The sequence below is a fragment of the Gavialis gangeticus genome, unplaced genomic scaffold (genome assembly GCF_001723915.1).
Source record: "Gavialis gangeticus isolate Ggan-Ray unplaced genomic scaffold, GavGan_comp1, whole genome shotgun sequence".
Lineage (NCBI taxonomy): Eukaryota > Metazoa > Chordata > Crocodylia > Gavialidae > Gavialis > Gavialis gangeticus.
The window spans coordinates 37,544,973-37,552,989 of record NW_017728996.1 but is presented as its reverse complement, the minus strand read 5'-3'; positions in this window follow the sequence as shown (position 1 = coordinate 37,552,989).

The following is an 8,017-nucleotide window of genomic DNA, read 5'->3' as shown; positions in this document are numbered from 1 at the left end:
CCCGCACCTGCGGCCGCCCCCATGGCTCTGCCCTCGCCCCCTCTCGCTGCCCTCCGGCTCGGACCCCGCTCTTCCAAGCTCCGTAGCGCCGACAATAGCCCCGCGTTATTTTCTTCCCGCGCGGCGCCCCCCACCACGGCTGGGGCTAGGGCTGGCCTGAGCCGGGGGCTGTCCCGTCCCGTCCCGTCCCGTCCCGCCGCAGACGGACTCGGGGTCCCCCCGCGCCTCCCCTCGAGCGGCAGAGCCGGCGTTTCCCCTGCAAAGCTCCCAGACCAACGGCCTGAAGGACACAAGCGCCACTCTCCATCCTCCCAAGTGACAGAAAGGACTAACCCACGTCCTCACAACAAGCTCAAAAGCACCTTTAATGTCCACACAAAGCAGAGAAGACCTAAGATAACATGACACCCTTACTACTACTACTACTAATAATTTTAAAAATCCTTTTGAACCTTCCCAGGAAAGATGCTCTCATATGAATACTGTGAAGCAGCACTCCAGAATTACAGCTCTTCAGCAGAGGTTTTGCTACCCATGTTCTCCAGATTATTACCAGAGATGGTTTGAAATTGACTCCTTAAAATATCAGTTCATTCGACTGCCCCTGTGTTATTTCAAGGTGCATATATTTCGCAAGGTGTGTGTCACCAATCTCCATCAATGCAGAAGTGACAATTTTGTACCATATATTGCAAATTGCATGAACAACAGCACTTACACTGGGTGATTGAAACAGGTGATATCAGCTGCACTAAGCTAGAAAAGAATATACCTTAAAAATAATGTTTCATGTGCAGGCTTAAACAGAAAATCACATTTTCCCTAGGTTCTTTCCCCCAGCTTTTTCAGTTTTTTCTTATATCAGTAATATGTGCCTCAAAAATCACAATAAACTATATGCTACTCGGGTTTTTTCGGCATATCAGAAGATAGGAAAACTAGCATTATACCTATAAGTAGAACAGATTTTAATTAAGACCATATTGAAATAATCACATTACTGTGGGTAATGATTTGAACAGCTGCATTCTCCTAGCCAAGAAATCTGGGATTAGTAGAAATGTCCTGAAATATTATATCATCACAGATGAAGAGATCTGAAAAATTAAGAGCCAGCTCAATGTTTCTCACATTGCCCTGCTCATCTACAGCTCTCAAGGCACAATTCACAGGTTCTCGCTCTTCTTCTAACAGATCCAGCATTAAAAAAAAAGGGATACATTTCATTTAGCAAACAATCTCTCAATTAAACTCTGACCAAGAGAAAGATTAAGAGTAGAGAATTCAAGTTAACCAGTACTTAACCGGTACTTAACCTTTCCAAGTGTTGTCTTTAAAATTAATACTGGTAGTATCCTGATTACCAGCATTAAGTCCCACTGCCGTCTACAGAAGAGAGCAGCCAGCCTGATCTATATTATAAAGCTTAAGGAAATCCTGCTGTACCTTAAAAATGTGCTTATAGGCAGAATATTGACCAAGAAATGACACTTCCTTATACAAATAATAACTGTGGTTGTTCAGAGTCACTATTGGTTCACTTAAGTGACTACAATGAATGTTTATTGTTTGGTTTTTTTTATTACTCATACTGTCCCTGAAGAACCCACATAAACGTTGTGAAAGATCATGACCTGGATTTTGTTCTCACCCAACCATGATAGATTTTTTACCTAAATTATAATTAAAATACTCAGTTCTGTCCCTATTTATATTTTTTTCAACTCCATTAAGATGAACAAAGACCACTTGCATGCTTTTTGCGCAAACTTACAGCTAGGCCCTGACTTAACACTAAAAGCTGTGCAGGCAGATCCCTGCAAAAAGACTCAGGCTTAAGGCCTCATTATACCATGTAGATGTTTATTCAGCTTCCTTAAAAAAATCATCCGGATTCCTAATTCTAATCTCTATTTAAATTTATTAAATCATTATAATTATTTCTGAACCAACATTATTCAATTAATGTTGAAAGTGTAAGATATCACTCCAACCAGCAGCAGATCCAGGAGTTCAGAAAGGAGAATTGGGAGCAGTGACCTGGCTGCAAGAGAGGCTGTACCCGAGCTCCCAGCCTCCCCCCACACATACCAGGGGGGCAGACCCATGGCAGGAATATCAGCAGGGACTTTCTTCCCACCCTCAAAGCAGGTAAGAATCTTCCACCCATCCGTTTCCCTCCGTGCTCAGCAGCACTTTCCCTCTCCTTCCCTTCCCTGCTCACAGCTGTCCCCAGCTGACCTAGGGCCGGGTTGGGGTAACTCCAGAGCCTGTCTGCCCCACTCCAGCCAGGCTTGGCCAGAGGCAGCTGCCACAACAGCAGCAGGAGCAGGCACGTTCTCGTCCTCTGCACATGGTCCTGGGCTGGTGGGGAACACTGCAGAGACTGGGTAAGAAGGACAGACCTGCCCACTGCTGCTCCTGTTCCTGGCTGAACCTAGCTCCACATGTAGCTGGCAGGAGATGCTCTGGAGCACCTCTGCTACTGGTTCATCTGGTGACAGTGGAAGAAGCAGGCTGGGGAGGGAAGAGGAGGTGCCACTGAGCATGAAGAAAAAGGGAGGGGGGAGATTCTTACTACCTTCAGGAATTAAAAAAAAAAAATATCTGAACTGCTGCTCCCATAGTGTGAACAACTAAAATGGGGCATGTATCCATACCACTGCACCCTGCCCCCATCCACCCCCGACTTCAGCTACTTTATGAGTAGTGTTACAGACATGAATTAAATGAAAATTTCACATTTTGATTCCTATTATTTTATCCCTCTCTCATTTCTTAGTACTGATGCATTCTATTTCTTCTGTCAGGGAACCCTGTTATAAGCACACATTTCTTTAATATGACGAAGAAGAGTAGAAAGATGCTTTGTGTTTTCCTGTGTCTCAGGTGAATTAATGCCTATTTCTATCAACAGCAAATCAGCAGCCTCCTAGCTTTGGTTATACTTCCAGACTGTCCAAACCTTGCCCCATAGGGCTGCACAGCACACCATTTAGCTCACTCATGGTAAAAAATTGCAGGCGTAGGACTTTCTCAGACAGCAGGTACTGTAAGTACATAAGTACCTTGAAGGGACATTGCTTTTGCTCTCCCTTCGACAAGCTTATTTTATGTGACAAAAGTGTTTGTCTTTCATCCATATGTCAAAAATCTATTAAACAAATGCTGTTAACATTTTTCAAACAGAAATTATGTTTCAGAAGTAATTTACTTCATATTAGACGGCTTGCAATGAATGTAAAAATAATATTGTTTTGTCAGCAGTGTGTAACACTAAAAAAACAGAGCAACTAAAATTAAGCAATGATGGTTTATCTAAATTATCAGTACCTCTCAAGAGCATTAAAACCACATTGACCGACTAGTCATTCACTTTGTTTATATTCTTTGAAAATCTTCTTATCTGAACTTCCTGTGGTCCTCTCTAGCTCTAGGAAATACAAGCAGTTTCTTCTGGAGAGCCTTGAATTACACTTGAATGTATGGTAGATCACCATAAATATAATACCTCAGTAAACATGTTTGTGGCTCAGACTCCTGTCCCCACTTTACAAATCCTTTATGCCTATGCAACAGTTGACTTGGTCAACAGGACAACAGAAGCTAGAAAGGCCCCTTGGAGGAATTTCTTCAGTACAGGGGTAGTTTATTATCTGTATATACTCCCTACTACCTCCATCTCAGGCTCCAGATTCTTGATTAGAGCATTCAACACAGACATAGCATAGACAGAGAGCAGTAGCAGAACTACCCTTCTGAACCTAAGAAGCCTCAAAGCAGCAAATAAGCCTGTTAAATGTGTTCTACTAGGCCTGATCTAAGCTTCTCACATCTCTTAATCATCTTCACAGAAAAAAGGGAATAAGTTCATACCTGTGAAGACAGAAAACAGCATCTAAAAGAGATCTCAAGTCTGGGGCCTCCCGTGGTTCTCATCTTCCCAGCCATGTGTGTAACAGACTCAAAGAAAAATGTTAAGAAGTAATTTCTTAAGTCTCACAATTGACAAATTACATTAGGGCAGGTTTTCACCTTTCTTGCAAGTATAAGTATGACAGGTCAGCTTTAGTGGTGGTAGATAAACATGGACATCTGCATAGCCAACATAAAATAAATGCCCCAGATGTTTAGAATTAGTATTCTACTTTCTAAAATAACTTAATCCACTAGTTCAAACTCTCAAAATAAAAAGACCCTCCACTCATTTAAAGGGTAAATAAAGGAAATACCTTCTTGCATTGTTCCTTCAGAATAAACAAGGCTTCAGGCTTAACTGTTAATGAAAATTCATGTTCTATATTTGATTGTGAACTACTGAGAAGGAGGAGCTGGTTATAATGTATCCACCCAGATCCTCATGAATAACTTGCTAGCAGCTAGAATCCTCCATTACAGTGCAATCCTGACAGTTTTGGTGGTAGCTTACTGTTCATAATATAAATTGTCATATATGAGTCCAAATACAGCAGTATAAACCAGGACCACTTGAGCAGTTCCTGTGCTCCTAGATTCCACCCCTCCCCCTTAACCCTCTTTTGCAAAATTGTAATTCTCTTCTTTTCTTGGTTTTTTATTCAAATAAAGGGAAAAGAAAAACACTGTGAGTCAAAATTATCCAAATATCATATTATGCCTGACAAGCACAACCCTCTCACAGACTCAGATAAACTTAATGTAGAAAAAAATAAGCATATGCATGAGTTCCATTAGTGTTCTCTGATACAGCTTAATCATGTAGAAAACTACTGGAGGGAAGAAATCACCAAGCAGGGAATTTCACCGTGAGTTGCCACAAAAGACGCATAAGTAATATCACATCCAATGAAAGATTAAGAAACTAGCAACCTTACAGAAGTACACAAAGATCTAATTAGTTACACTTAATAGTTGTATATTGTCAGAACTGCCACAGTTTATAACTCAGAGGTGAGGTCTGAATAGACCTTGCCACCAACCTGGAAAATAGATCCATTAATGCTGTTCATTTCTAGGTGGCATATTTAATGAAAAAGCCTCTGAGCATACAAGATTTAAAAGGCAAAAAACAGTATCATGATGCAGGAGGCTGTTGTGGACTTCTGAAGACAGACAATGGGGTAGGTGGCTTCTAAAGAGAGTACAGAATTTAAGAAGATAGGGCAAGAAGAAATATATCTGAATAGGAAAAGCACTCTGAGGAAAGGTCATGTTTACACAACAGTCACAGAAACACGGTTATTCCAGATTATGAGTGAAAAATACATTTCATTCTACTAACATCATTTTAGTTGGTAAATTTGTTGCATAGGTCTTTAACTAGAAAAATACAGTTGATACAGTAGATCCACAGATGCATCTCAAGCAGGTCCAAGGAGGTGATCCTCCCCCTCTATGCGACACTGGTCAGGCCGCAGTTGGAGTACTGCGTCCAGTTCTGGGCGCCGCACTTCAAGAGGGATGTGGACAACATGAAGAGGGTCCGGAGGAGGGCCACTCGCATGATCAGGGGACAGCAGGGCAGGCCCTATGAGGAGAGGCTACGGGACCTGAACCTGTTCAGCCTCCACAGGAGAAGGCTGAGGGGGGATCTAGTGGCCTGTTACAAACTAGTCAGGGGGGATCAGCAGGCACTGGGGGAGTCCCTGTTCCCCCAAGCACTACCATAAGTGACTAGAAATAACGGTTACAAGCTGGCAGAGGGTAAATTCAGATTAGACATCAGGAGGCGCTTCTTCATGGTCAGGGTGGCTAGGATCTGGAACCAACTTCCAAGCGAAGTGGTGCTGGCTCCTACCCTGGGGGTCTTTAAGACAAGGCTTGACAATCACCTTGCTGGGGTCGTTTGACCCCAGTACTCTTTGCTGCCATGGCAGGGGGTCAGACTTGATGATCTGCTCAGGTCCCTTCCCACCTTACTAACTATGAAACTATGTTATAGTACCACTGTATTGTTTGGAAATAAGAACCAAATAAAGGCACCTACCTCTTTTCCTAGAGTGGAATTTTTTAAAATAGAAGTATCCTAAGGACCACCCCTTAACATTTCCTTTCATATTTTTATATTTAATTTAGTGCATTTTGTGTATTTTAATTGTACATATCAAGCTAACTAGTGAAAATCAGAAAGGTTAGTACTAGAATTTAAAGCTGTTACCTATCTCACAAAGTCCTGTAAATATTTGCATTGGAGTGAAGTACACTACTCACATAAGCAAAGTTATACAAAGACAGGGAGTGACTTAGCTCCAATGATGTCTTTGATTGAATTATAATGAATGAAAGTGTTTCTATATCCATGACACCGTAGAGTCTAGAGGACTATTGGAAAAAATACATGAATGTATTGAAATGGTTCATAAGCCTGTTTGTAGGCTGTTTGATATATCCAATTCCATGTTTGCACACTAATTACAAACATGAAAAATCTTTTTCTTTTGATGGGAGGGGGCAGAAAGTCTCATTACTATTTTACTGTAATTGTTACACTATATACTATATAATCTTTTTGATCAGATTAATATTACAATGAAAATTAAGCTAATAGGATTTACTAGGGGCAAGAACACATAACAACCTAATATGAAATGGCAAACATGTTGAAGTGGCTTTCATCAAGAAGGCTGTTCACTATTTTAAAGCTTCTTTGTTTTTCTCCATATTATAATTTTCCTTCATATAACTATGCTTGTTCCTAATAGTAAAAATATTTAGACTTCATGTTATAAGACTGAACATTCTTATCTTTCAAATGAGCATTGAGAATTTAGGCTCAGTTGTTACATAATATCTTACAACAAATAATATTTAACTAAGCAGAATTTTTGTTTTTGAACTTCATTGAAAACCATTATACACCAGGAAAAGTAATAATAGTTCAGCATTTTGGTAGTAGAATACAGACAGAAACTGTAGCTAACTGCAAACAAATAAGAAAGAAAGAGACAGAGCATTCTTGTTCCATGGTCCAAACTGAGTGAAATAAAAAAAGATGAAGGGGAAGGGGAAGATGAGGGTGGAGGAGGCCTTGGACCACTAAACCAGGCGTCACCCACAAGAACAGCCCAGCCTAGACTGACAACAAGCAGAACAAATACCCAGGTAAGCAACAGGGGCCTGAGCAGTACTGAGATTAGGGGACAAGTGCACATATCTTCAGGAGGCCTCAAATGCCTCTACACAAGTGCTTGTAGTATGGGGAACAAGCAGGAGGAACTTACCCTCCTGCTAGCTGACACCAACCTAGACATAGTGGGGCTCACAGAAATGTGGTGGGATCCAACACACAACTGGGCGGTGAATATCAAGGGCTATAGGCTGTACAGGAGGGATAGGACAGGAAGGAAAGGTGGGGGTGTGGCACTCTACGTCAAGGAGGAATACACATCCTCAACAAGTAGCACAAGGTCAGAGGAGGGGCACACTGAAGTGCTCTGGGTTAGAATACAAGGAAGTTGAGGGGAAAGGGACTTAACAGTGGGGGTCTACTACAGATCACCCAACCAAGGGGACGAGCTAGAAAGGGAATTCTTAAGCCAGCTCACAGAGGTAGTTAGGTCAAAGGACGTAGTCATCATGAGTGACCTGAACTTTCCAGACATCTGCTGGGAAGAGCAGTCAGCCAGGTCTGACCACTCACATAGGTTCTTAGCCAAAATGCAGGACCTCCATCTAACCCAGGAGGTGCACAGCCCCACCAGGAGAGATGCCTTGTTGGACCTGGTCCTGGCCACAGGCAACAACCCGGTGAGGGGTCTGCGGGTACGTGACCACCTGGGCGATCGTCGCCTGCTGGAATTCATCATCCAGCGAAAGGTGGCAAAGGTCTGCAGCAAGGCAGCAGCCCTGGACTTCAGGACGGCGGACTTCAATGAGGTAAGGAGAACAGTTGGGGAGGCACTGAGGTCCCGGAGGGCAGAGGAGTCGGGGGTCCAAGAAGGGTAGTCGTTCCTTAAGGAGACGATCCTCCAAGCCCAAAGAGAGGTAATCCCAATACGGATCAAAGGGGGCAAGAGGGTGCAAAAGCCCCCATGGCTCA